This window comes from Mesocricetus auratus, unplaced genomic scaffold, assembly GCF_017639785.1.
Source record: "Mesocricetus auratus isolate SY011 unplaced genomic scaffold, BCM_Maur_2.0 Super-Scaffold_100021, whole genome shotgun sequence".
In the NCBI taxonomy this organism is placed as follows: domain Eukaryota; kingdom Metazoa; phylum Chordata; class Mammalia; order Rodentia; family Cricetidae; genus Mesocricetus; species Mesocricetus auratus.
Window position 1 is genome coordinate 2,500,205 of NW_024429202.1, and position 12,701 is coordinate 2,512,905.

The following is a 12,701-nucleotide window of genomic DNA, read 5'->3' on the forward strand; positions in this document are numbered from 1 at the left end:
GTCACAGCCATACTCTAGAGACTGCCATTTTAGAGGTGAGAGAACAGGCTTGGGAGCTAAAACAGTAGACACATCCATCCTCCCCAGGCTTCATTAATAACACATACACACACACACACACACACACACACACACACACCCCACACACACACATACACCACACACACACACTCACACACACACATACACACCACACACACCACAGTGGACTTTTCATTGTGGAAAAGAATAGGGCTGGAGAGCACACACTGATTTTAAAGTGTATAGTAGAGTCACAGTAAATAAAACCCACACAAAGAAAGCAAATTTTAAAATGTTTGGGTCACCACACTCTCATTCCTACCACCACGTGGCCAGACCAAAGCTCTGACCTCACCAACAGATCTGGCCCCGCCCTCAGGCCTTTCCCACCCCACCCAGTGGGTTGTACCTAAGTAAATCCTTCCTCCCAAGAGTTGTTTCAGCCACAGCATCAAAAGATAATAACAGATACAATTATAGATACGTGTCAGTCTCCACACGCGTAACGGTGAAAGTTCCCAAGTGGCCTGCTCTGGCTCAGGCGTGTGTCCCGTGGGCCATCAGCAATCTCACGAGGCAGAGCAGAGGCAAGCATCGTTGTGACGATGACTCAGGACCTCACAGGACTCTAGTAGGGAAGGCTGGGGAAGCACGTCCAGAGCCATGCTCAGCGGCAGCGCCTCAGTCCTGACAGAAAGGAGTTTCAGCTCTAGTTTAACAGGGATGGAGGGGAAGGCAGACTCCTCAGCCAGACTTGGTCGTCCAGACAATCACATCAGCGAGCAGGGAGGTGGGGTCACCATGCTGTGTAACCAAAATGATAAGTGGAAGCAGGAGAAGCACTCGGGCTGGCTCGTTTTTGTTTGCCTTCTGTTTTTGAATGTCGAGGAATCTCAGAACAGGGACAGGAGCGAGAGGGGTACCACAGAAAGCAGCTCGGGTGTTCTCCACGGCTAAGGAGAGGTAGCCTGCCACCTATGAGAGAGAGAAGAGAGGCATAGCAGGAGGGGTATAGAGCCTAATGGAGTCAATAACATGAGATCCTGCCAGTCTGGTTGACATCACATGCTAAGGAATAAATGGCTTTTCCTAAAGGAGGTGCCACTGCTCACCCTAAGTCTCCAGCCCATTTTGCAAAGTCCCACGGAGTTCTGACAGCTGCCAGGGCTGGAGGACTTGCCCACGGACTGGGAGTCCCATCAGCTCTCCATGCAGATTCCAGTGTAGCAACTGTGCAAGGAACCGAGCCAACTGCCTGGAATACTTTAAAAGAATACTCTAAAGGTCTTTAACCTGTTAACGACACACTGACGACCCTGGGCTTGCTGTCATTGGAGGAAGGGATGCTGAGGCCCGACAGAACCGAAGCTGCAGACTGATTGATATTTTTAATTTCATATTTGTTCATGGGGAGGCTGGCTTCTTTATGGTGGCAGCACCTGCTCACGCCATTCCAGTTACAAGGCCTGTTGGAGAGGCTTTATGGCAGAGGCCTGTTTCTATTATAAGTGCTGGTTGGGGTGGGTGGTTAATATCCCTACAGTTTCCTGTGGCACTGAGAATTATTTCTGGCCCATGTTGTCAAATCATACGCGCCATCTTTGCACACACAGACACACACACACAAAATAAAATAAAAACGTAAATGTTATGCCAAAATCAACATCATTAATTAGGTTGTGATGGAAATATTATCCAAGTCAATCCTGAAATGAATCAGTAACTTCAGATCAAGAATGTGAACAAACAATGTGTTTAAAGTTCCTGTTTGGAACCCAAGGTAGTTATTAATGTTTCATTGATAAATTCTTGAATCGAGCTTTAATGACAGAAAATAATATAGCATGAATATATATATACACACACTTGATTACCGGAGAAATTACTTAGACAAACAACATGGGACACACAGACTTTCATTACTTTAAAGTCAACACAAGAGTGTCCTACAGTTCACTGTTCTCAGTCAAGAGATAATTTGCAGATGGCAGATGAGGCTCCACATAGTGGCCATGTCCACTTACCAAGGTTACACACATGCTCTGCAGATCGTCTGACAGCGTTGAGACTTTCCATTAGTGAGACATCTGCACACCGACAGTTAGCACAGGTGAGGGGCGTGTGCTCGGTATCTGCTCTCTTTACTGCTCTCAAAACCGGTCAGGCTGCATGACTGACCTCCCGCGGTTCCTTCGCTGGACAAGAGTTACAACAGCAACCCCGGTACTTCGAAGACCAGCTGCGGCAATGAATGACCAGGCCAGGGCAGGCAGACACTTCCCAGGAAGGCCTGAAATGGGTTTTTGCTTTGTTATTGTGGCTTTGTTTTATTTTTTGCAGACAAAACGGAAGTGCTTAAAGAAAGATGTGTATGTGTGGTAAAGCAAAAAAAAAAAAATAAGAAAAAAGCACTTATATCTTGATTTTTCAGATCTGTCTCTATGCTGCTTTACACGGAGAAAGGGAATTAAGATTGCAGATAGAACTGAGGTTTTAGTTAGCTGCCTTCCAAATAAGGAGTTCATTCTGGATAATATAAGTAGGTCCAATGGAGATGGGGTCCTGCATTCTGCATAATATAAGTATAAATAGGTCCAATTGAGACAGAGTCCTTCATTCTGCATAATATAAGTAGGCCCAATGGAGATGGGGTCCTTCACTCTGGATAATATGAGTAGGTCCAATGGAGACAGAGTCCTTCAATATGGAAGAGTAAGGTGAGACTGAGTTGAAGTCATACAGCCTTTAGTCTGTTAGCCAGCTGCTTTAGGAGGCAAAGAGGCATTGAAGCATGTTCTCCTCAAGAGGCTCCAGAAGGAAGAGAGACCTGCTAAACAATACCTTCATTTCAGCCCAATGAAGCCAATTTCAGAATTCCAGTAGCCTTGTCTCTGCAGACCTGGGTTAAGGTACCGAGTTGGTAGACTGAGACCCACCCAGGAGGTTGGTGAAACCCGAATCTGATGTGTCTGCACTGGCTCTCTAGACCCATGCTAATGCACGGTGGTCTCATGACCACATGGACTGAAGGCTCGCACAGGCTCTACTCACTGCAAGCCAAGACACGTGGAACCAAATGGCCACGTGGAGAAGGAGTCATTTCTCCTGCAAGTTGTTCTGTCAGGTGTTTCAGCCTCAGGCATGATAAAAGTGAATCAACAAGAGACCAAGTCTGCTCAAGCATGCTTGTGATCCCAGCACTCAGGCAAGGGAGTGAGGAGTTCAAGGCCAGCCTCGGTTACATAGCAAGTCTAAGATCAGACTGAGTACATGAGACCTTGCCTCACAGACACCAAGACAAAAAGAGAAAGGATATACAAAACTGGAGAATTTTTATTTCTACATATAGTGCGTGTGTGCGTGTGTGCGTGCGTGTGTGTGTGTGTGTGTGTGTGTGTGTGTGTGTGTGCATTCCTGTGCATGAGAGCCATGGTGCATGTGTGGAGATCAGAGGATAACTTGTGGGAGTCAGTTCCATCCTTCCACCAAGTGGATTCCAGACATCATGTCATCTTTACCCACTGAGTTATCTACCCATCCTGAGAAACTTTAAAAAGTAACTAAGTCAAAATCTGATGTGACCCGGAGCACGGGACCCACTGGCATACATATTTTAGAAAGTGATAGAGCAAAAATAATAGGCTAGGGGTTGGGGTGAGGAGTATGAAGAAAGTCTTTTCACAATATGTAAAGTTATACCAAAATAAACCTCTTTTTAAGGTTTGCATAGGAAGTTGTTAATTTCACAAATGAGGAGAGAGGCAGTAAGTAATTTGCCCAAGATCACAGATACCTGTTAATACCTTCATTTTAGCCAAATGAAGTAACTTCAGAATTCTAGTAACCTCGTCTGTACAGACGTGGGTTAAAGCACAGAGTTGGTGGACTCTACTGTCTGTGTAAATAGGATGGGGTTATGGATACAGGCATTAGATAGGGACCCTGAAAATCTACATGGAAATTAACAACATAACAGCAAAAACTGAAAAAAACAAGGATTTTAAATATAAAATTGAGGTAATATTTTAAGGAGAATACATTAAAAGATTAAAAGAAGTAAGAGAAAAGAAATCCAGAAAATTCAGCATCCAACTATTCATAGTTTCAAAAACTCAAAATAGGGAAATTCAAAGTTATGTTTGTGTGTTTTATTCTAACAAGCACAACAATTAATTATTCACAAAACAAGAAAGCCAGAGAGACAGCTCAGCGGGTGAAGGAAAGACCCAGCTATCGCCAGTTACCCTCTGACCTCCACATGTACAGTGTGGGACTCACATGCCCATACAGACACACACAGACACGGAAGAAATAGACAGGCATTTTTTCAAAAGCCATCAAGAAAATTTAAGAATAGAAGACATAGATTTTTGTACTAAAGTGATCCACAGAATATTTACCACAAAAAATGAAACACAGTGATCTTACAATAGAACCTATCTTCATCCTAAAAACCTTCTGGGGATATATATGGAACATACTGTTCAAAAATTCTAGAAACAATGTCATTATGTTTCTTAATGCATGTGCTGCCAAAGATCTCAGAGTAAAATAAGTTTTGCACTAAATTTCTATGCCCAACTTATCCATCCAAGCACCTATGAATCTATCAAGTACACAATAGTAGATACAAATATAATAAAACAATGCACAAAAACAAATATTGAGTATATAATAAAGACACTTAAATAGACACAAGTCTAAACCCTTTATTTATCATGTTATTTCTGTCAGGAGGTTTTTTCATGAGGATACCCAAAAGACAAAGAAGAAAAAAGAAAAGGAAGACACCATGAGAAGCAGGAAATGGGGGAAATGGAAAGTTCCAAAGATTCCAAGGACAAACCTGCGGTAGCGGCCAGAGCATCCTATGTATCCGCTAAAGCAGGATGGAGTGTTCAAGTCCCCCGAAGAACAAAATGAAAAAGTAGCTGTGGATGACCTAAAATATCTGAACTGGGGCAAATATTCGAGTATTACTCTTTTTAAAGAATTGAAGGGACAAAAATCTTTAACAATTACATAAAAATGTTTTTAAAAAGACCTTCAGGACAAGTCGGCGATGGCGTAAAGTTTCTGTCTGTAGTACTTACAAGGTCGCAGTAAGGCAGACACTGAAACTGAACCTTAAGCTCTGAAGGTGATAGCACATGGGACGTCACAGGCGCCCCAGAAGCGCAGTGCTAAAGCCACAGCAACAGAAGCCTGAGGAGACCGAGAGGCAAGCTGGCCACGTAAAACATGGAAGTAAGTAGTAAGCAAGGGGCTGCCCATGCTGAAAGGGGCTGCAATGTGGGGGTGGGGGGGAGAGCACAGTGTGTCCCACTGTGACCCTTCTAGTACAATTGGATTGCTTCCCTTTGTCCCTTCTATCCATTCATTGTTCTGAGTGTAAACATAATTGCACAACAAGAATGAAGCATCAGTGCCTTGAACGGGGTTTTTCACGTAGTATATGATCTCAGTGAGCACTAGAGGCTGGTGACTGCTTCTGTGATCTTGTTAAAACAGTGACCCTCAAGTAGGATTCAGTCCATGTTCTGCAAGATGGCCCCACGGTAAGTTATTGATAATGCCCCATGTCTCCGTTCAGAGTATTCAGGGAGTCAAACTCACATGGAACCAGCTGAAAATGCACTGAAAACCCTGAAAATCAACCCCCCAAAACCAAATCTGAATTTTTTCCTGAAGTTATGCTATGATCTGAATGTGTCCCTTGAAAATTCATGCCTGAGAGTCACTGCTGGCAGTAAAAGGTGAGCCTGTGGCAGGAACACCAGAGCAGTGTCTTATCTCAGAAGCTAAATGAGAAAGAGCTTCAAGGAAAGTGCCAGCCAATGAAAAACAACAGTAAGTTATGCATGCTTAGCTTTAAACCTAAATAATGTCTAGGTCGTGTGTGTGTGTATGTGTGTGTACACGCATGTGCGCGAGTGTGCAGAGAGACAGAGGGAGAGAAGGAGGTGGGAAGGAGAGTAAATATTATCTGAAATTCTACTATTCAAGCAGAACTAATCACAGGTTACATGTCTTTTTAAGTATTTTGTTTTAATTATGTGTTCATGTATTGGGGGGACTTGTGCAATATAAGTACAGCGCCCAAGGAGGCCCAAAGAGGGCACTGGATCTCGAGAAGAGTGACAGGCAGCTGTGAGCCACTATGTGGGTACTGAGAACTGATCCTCTGGAAGAATAGCACTCTTAGTGGCTGAGCCTTGGCCATAATTGGCATTTGGTGAACTAATCTCATGTGTGTAAGCATGCACAATATTTCTATAGACTCACACACTTGGTGTTATCATTATATTTACATAAAATTATATACAAAGGAATCATAGTATTTATGCTACATCATCATCTCTTTGTACTGGCCAATAATATGACTTGATCATGTTTCTATGGTCTGCACATGTACATTTACTTCATCCTTCAGTGTTTAAACATGATGGTTATTGAGCCACGCCCCTATCAGTGTATTTCACTCTGTTCCAATACTGCAGGGAGTATCTTTGGTAAAATAATGTTAAATCCTTGGTGTCTAAGCTTCTTTTGTACCAAATTAAATATTTGGAGGCAGATACAATCATTACGTTCAGGAATAGTCACAAAGCCGGAAGCAGTAAGAAAAATAATGTGAAAAGCATTCCTAGTTTTGATGTCTTAAAGTTGAATAAATAAAATATTCTTCTTATATAATTCATCAAGTTGCATGAGTCTAAAATTTGGTAACTGTGCCCTTTGAACTTCTTATGTGATTCTCAATGTACAGCACTATAGTTTAGAATTCTGAGAAAATCATTTCCCCAAAATCTTTCTTAACATTATAATTGAGTTACTTAATCAGTTATCAATGTTCCATAGGTACAAACTGAAATATTTAATAAAATATATTTCTTGTTGCTTGATTTTGAATGTCTATGAATTTTGAGCCTGGTAAGAAGAAAGAGAATAATGAAAATGTCTATTGCATATTAATCATTTGAGCCAGAAGGTTTAAAAAGGTTGTATACATTTTTCTATCATGTTTGTTATCTTCCATCAAACTTACACCATAACAAAGAATATTCTGGGGTAGGGGTGACTTCACATCTCTCCCTCTCTATGTATAGTGTTAGTTACACTGTGGCTGTAAACATGAGCATGTGCCTCTATAGATAGATACCCACACAATCTCTGGATGAGATGTACTATATATAGCAAATGTAAGGTGTTACTGGTATGTAAAACAGATCCTAAAATTGGGAAGCAAATTACATCATAAGAACACTAGGAATTAAATGGTAAGCAAACATAAACAAATTGAAATCATTCATTTCTGTTTCCAGGAATATTAAATCCAAGCTCCAAACCTTCTTCCTTTTTCCCCGTTTGTAGGCTGTCCTCCTGAATGCACACATAATGTTTGCCACCTTCTTCAGACATTCTACAGCCATTCAGTTGTCAGAGAAATATGTCATCCTGGACAAACCATTTTGAACTTGGCCAGACACATAAGACATAGGCCACCGTCTCTTAATTCTGACTCATTGGGCATTCCAATTGCTCTTTTCCATTACAAGGGTGATATCAGGGGTTCTGTAAGAAAAGGCTTCACTCGTGGTATGTTGTGGTATGTCCCCAAATCTAAGGATCTTCAAAATCCTAGGAATATCAGTGACTTTTGTGTATCAGCCAGGGAACATGGCTTGAGCTCTTGCCAGGAATCCATCAGCTACCAATCGAAAGAGAAATGACATCAAATCAGAAGGAATAAACAATAGTCTCTTCACTGAACCAAGCTGCCCAGGGAAAATATGATGACAGAAATTTGGAGGTAAGAGGCTTGTTGAGAAGATTTGGGCTTTAACACGTGTGGAGGAACAAATGAAGCAGAACCAAGAAAACGAAGAGTTAGACAGCATGTGATTACAACCTCAGGCTATCCCATCGGCCGCTCTAGGCCTAGGATGGCTCTTTAGGGTCAACTGAAGGATCTGGTTGCTAAACCCTTGCAGACTAGCTATTAGATGTAGGTTTCTCCACAGCAAGAGCTGTGACCTGGAAAGAGTTTTCTCTTTGGCTGAGGGCCACTTCTGAGTAGTGTCTCAGATGACCCCTGCATCAGCCATGTCCCTTCAGCAGTAGAAGAATGAGTCCCCACATCCTAAGGGAGATGAGCACTGCATTAAGACATGTGCTACCCTTTGCCACTCCCTGGAATTTCCTTACAACTCAGAAAAAGGTTACCTCTCTGTAGTGAGTTTCAACCACACAGGCAAGTGGAGTGGAAGGACAACCAAGGTTAAATGGTCCCCAGTGCTGAGTTCCAGGGCCACACACCCAGCCCATCACTGGTATTAAAAGGCATACCAGGCTGAAGCTGCCATTTAAGCCACACCGAGGGAGCGCTAAATGAGAAAGACTTTGCCCGCAGTTGTAACATTCGGATTTCTAGCTGGACGTTATCAGCATCATGCATATCTGTCCTTCCCTGAGCCTCTGACATCATCCTACTCCACTGTCTCCCTGAAAGTGCTGTCTGGATCCTGCAACGGCAGACAGAATAGACACACTAGGGACACCCTCCAACAGTGAGTTGGCCATCTTGCATTTTGGTAATGCTGTTTCAAAGTCTGTTCTGCCCAGAAGCCATTGGTTGCCTACAATGCCAACCTTTTCACGACTACACAATTTACTGGCTCTTTTTAGTTCCATGACTCCCCACTACCTTTCTAATTCCTAGGGCCACCCCCAATGAAGGAGCTGAACTCAAGTCTTTGTTGATACCTCTGCCTCAGGAGAAACCAACCCAAGGGAGTAAATGAAGATTATCTTCGTCATCATTGGTCACCATTATTACAATGAAGTCTCTAAAAGTAGGATGCATGCACATCACTGCTGAGAAAAGGGGTCTCCCATTTCTGGAACATAAAACAGAAAAAGGCGAATGAATGGATAAATTGATTGATGGGTGAATTGGTGATATACCATATATGCTGATATTTAAGACTCTTCTTGACCAATGAGAGGCTTGTAAAGTTTCTCTTCAAAGAAATTTCCAACAATACCCCAGGTTGGTTTTAGCTTCCCATTGTACACTCCCCTTCTTGTGGACTCCCTGGAACCTACCTTCATGAATCACACCTCACAGTTCTTTTTTTTTTTTTTTTTTTTTTTTTTTTTTTTTGGTTTTTACGAGACAGGGTTTCTCTGTATTGTTTTGGGGGCTGTCGGTCCAGCCCGGCCTCGAACTCACAGAGATCCACCTGCCTCTGCCTCCCGAGTGCTGGGATTAAAGGCGTGCGCCACCACCGCCCGGCACCTCACGGTTCTTTAGAAGCACAGGCTCTCCAACATCTTTACCATGTTAAACCTTCTCTCCACACCCAAGGCTTCCTGTTGTTCTTAAAGTACCAAATCTTTCCATGATTTAAAAGTTTCCAAATGGTTTAGACCCCATCTGCTTCCTGACTAGATCCTATACTCATTATCCCTCCTTAGCCTGGCTCTCCCTTAGACTAACCAAACCATTCTTGCCATGGGACTGTGCTGCCACCCTTCACCCAGAAAACTCCTCCCCAAAGTGTTCCCCTTCTGGCTCTCCTTTGTCATTCAATTCTCAAAGCACATTCCGTCTGTTCAGAGAACAGTAGTTCCCTACCACACAACCATGTCTTGTTTTAGTAAGACCATCACAACATGAAATTATCTTTTTTGTTGTTTTAATTATTTACTATATGTTGTCCCAGGAAAACATTACCTCCACAAAACCCAAACAATTCCTGTTACCATCAGCATTTAAAATAGCACCTAGAACATAGTAGTCATTCATTTAAAATATTTAATGATAGCGGACAAGATGGCTTACTGAGTAAAGGCACTTGCCATCAACCTTGACAACCTGAGTTCAATCCCCAGAACCTTGTGGTAGAAAAGAAGGATTAACTCCTGCAAGCTGTCCTCAGACCTTCATATGTATCATATGTATGCTGTGGCACGCTCATAAACACACACACACACACACACACACTGAATTAATAGATAGATGTAGCAAAACATTTAAAATATTGAATGAACAAATGAATATGTTCTGCCTACTTATATAGCAAGACATAAGTTTAACATAAAACCTCTACTCCCAAATTATTGATCACTATTTAAAACACCCAAAATCTTAAGGCAAAAGGGCTAAATAAACATGGAATACCACAGTAATTTTATGGCTATAAAATGCTGGTTTTCAACTGTCAACCTAGGTTGCCCAGGGATGTAAGTTCTAAGTGTTTTTCCCGGTCCAGACTTTATCGACACTGGGACCTTTGCTCACCAGATGGAGTAGTTTGAGCTTCCCAGTGTTATTGTTACAACAGACTAGTTAATAAAGATAATATAACGACAGTGCAAGCAGCCATCAATGTCACCTCTTTCTCTGATTTGCAGAGATCTCTAGACAGAGGCCTGAAAGGCAGTTTATTTCTGCACCAGGCAAAGAATCCATCATAGTTATGGATAGTTTAAGTCAAATAAGCAGAATGTGCCATCCGTGGGAACTGGTGAAATACGTGTTGACAGCTATTGCCAGGCAAGGAGGAAGGAGAAACAGGTACAGCAGTAAGGATACGTGACTGTGTTCCCAGCGCAAAATGAGAGCGATCTGGGAGAGGAAACTATTTGCAATGATGACTTAGGGAGCTTTTGGAGACTTATCTGACAGGGAAGAGGAAAACAGACTCCCCTCCTCAGAAAACTGGCTCCCCAGTCACATCCACTCAGTAACTTCCCAGTTGAAGATTCATTTTCCCCCTTGCCCATATGTATCTGATTCCTATCTTGTTATTTGCTGTTAGAAAATGCTATTTAACTCCATCCATGGCTTGGTAACCTTTGTGTGGCTTCCCCACTTAGGAAATTTACAAGTAGATCACCAAGAAGCATGTACACACACGCTTATAAAATATACATACACTTGTAAATGAAAATGCACCAAAGGAGAAAGAAGGGCAGTGTTTACTGTAAGCGCTGGGCATGTGAGTGTAAGAGGTGGAGGCAGGTGTTCTGGAAATCTTCACACCATCCCAATATTTTCTAATGGCTTCTATTTCCAATGCAAGGGAGAATCTGGAGAACATTAGCCACTGTGGCATGCTCTGCACAGTGACATGTAGCTGGCAACATGGTGAGTGGGATCCCTCTTTTCCCTCGAACAAAGAAATAGGGTGAGTTTATTAACAAATAAATGCCATTTCCATCCCGCAGTGTGAGCTGTGCCGCTGGGATCCCCAAGGTACAGAGGCAGTCAGAGCAAACAGCTGTGCCACCTACTTGCAACAGTTGTACGCCCACCGCACAGCACCAAGGGGAGGAGCAGGTCAGAGAGAGCCGTAAAGGGGATGGGGAACCTGGCTTCACGGCTCCCCACCAGCCCGAGGGGAATCTAGCCCTTGAGGGTAGGCATTGTGTGTGCATCTCGGAGCTTTGAGCGTTCTCTCGCACTTGTCTCTTATTAACAACCTACTGCATTTTTATACCCCACATTCACATTTACCAAAACAGTGTTTAGCAAATTACTACAACGCTGAATAAAAAGCATACCAACCAGCCTCGCAGGCAGCCTGAGGATGGCCCTTTGCGGGGGCGGCAGAAGCTGCTGCCCTGATAGACACTTTAGTTTCATCCAATTGAGAGCCTCTGTGGGCTCTGGGGAAGAAGGGGGAGCCGTGGCCGGGCTGTTACTGGGGTGTCTTTGTGGAGCCTATGGGATGCCCCGTACCCGTAGCAACCGCCATATGCTGGAAGGACACAGACAGAGCCTGGCTTTTCAAATGCGGGAGGTCAAAAGAGCTCGCCTGCATTGTCCCCCCACTGCCCTGCTGGCCTGGGAGAGGCAGAGTGGAATCCACCGCCTCCTCTCAACTCTGTCGCACAAGTTTGAGCTTTCTCCTTTCCATGCCAGTCTCCTGTGTTAATGCGTGGCCCCACAGTCTTTTCTTCACTTTTGTGACGTCCTCCATTCAGCTCTCCAGTATTGGTGCCCGTCAGGAGTCTACACCATGTGGTGATGTCTTGCTTATACAAATAAAGCCTGCCTGCAGGTCAGAGAGTGGTGCTCTGTATAGACAGACAGGAAGTGAGTTAGCTGGGCAGAAACAGGATATAAGCAGGGAGAAACAGGAACTTGCTCTCTGAACCACAATACTGGTTCCCTTTCTCATTTTTGTACGCTGTTCTTAGACACTTCCCTTTACCCATGTGACTTACACTGACATCTTTAGGCTATGGGCTCCAGGTTCTGATTTCCTGTCCCTGGGTTGCTCCTCACTCCTGTCCTTCTCGCAGCATTGCCCACATATCCCAGCCTTTATCTTCCATGGGTTTGAACCACATCCTAGGCAATTAGCCAAAGTCCCTCGCTACTTCATTCCATTTATCACAGCCCCAGTAGTCATTCCCATATCATCTTAGGCATCCCCACAGCCTGCAGAGCTATGCTGCTGTGTCTAGGCTAGACCATGCACCAAGTAATTGTGCTGCTGTATCCAGGCTAGACCATGCACCAAGTAGCTGCTGACCACTCCTGTCCTGAGCCAGCTCTACCTAGGTGCAATCCATGCTGATTCTTTATTTTGACTTCCACTGAAACCCCTACATGCTCCTCAGCCAAGTCAGCTTCTCTGAGTTATGGCAGTTGGCATGCAAGATTG

At 43.5% G+C, this 12,701-nt stretch overlaps 1 long non-coding RNA gene across 2 annotated transcripts; it reads right to left on the reverse strand.

Annotated features, from left to right (window-relative positions):
- Positions 1-257: 257 nt before the first annotated feature.
- LOC121133354 lies at positions 258-11,937 on the reverse strand. Of its 2 annotated transcripts, XR_005870202.1 has the most exons (4): positions 11,597-11,937; positions 8,788-8,921; positions 2,046-2,311; positions 258-996 (listed from the first exon to the last, which is right to left on the reverse strand). It is a non-coding gene; the product is annotated as an uncharacterized LOC121133354 (long non-coding RNA). The 2 variants fall into 2 exon arrangements; XR_005870203.1 differs by lacking the exons at positions 258-996; positions 2,046-2,311 and adding an exon at positions 7,347-7,732.
- Between the last annotated feature and the right edge of the window lie 764 nt (positions 11,938-12,701).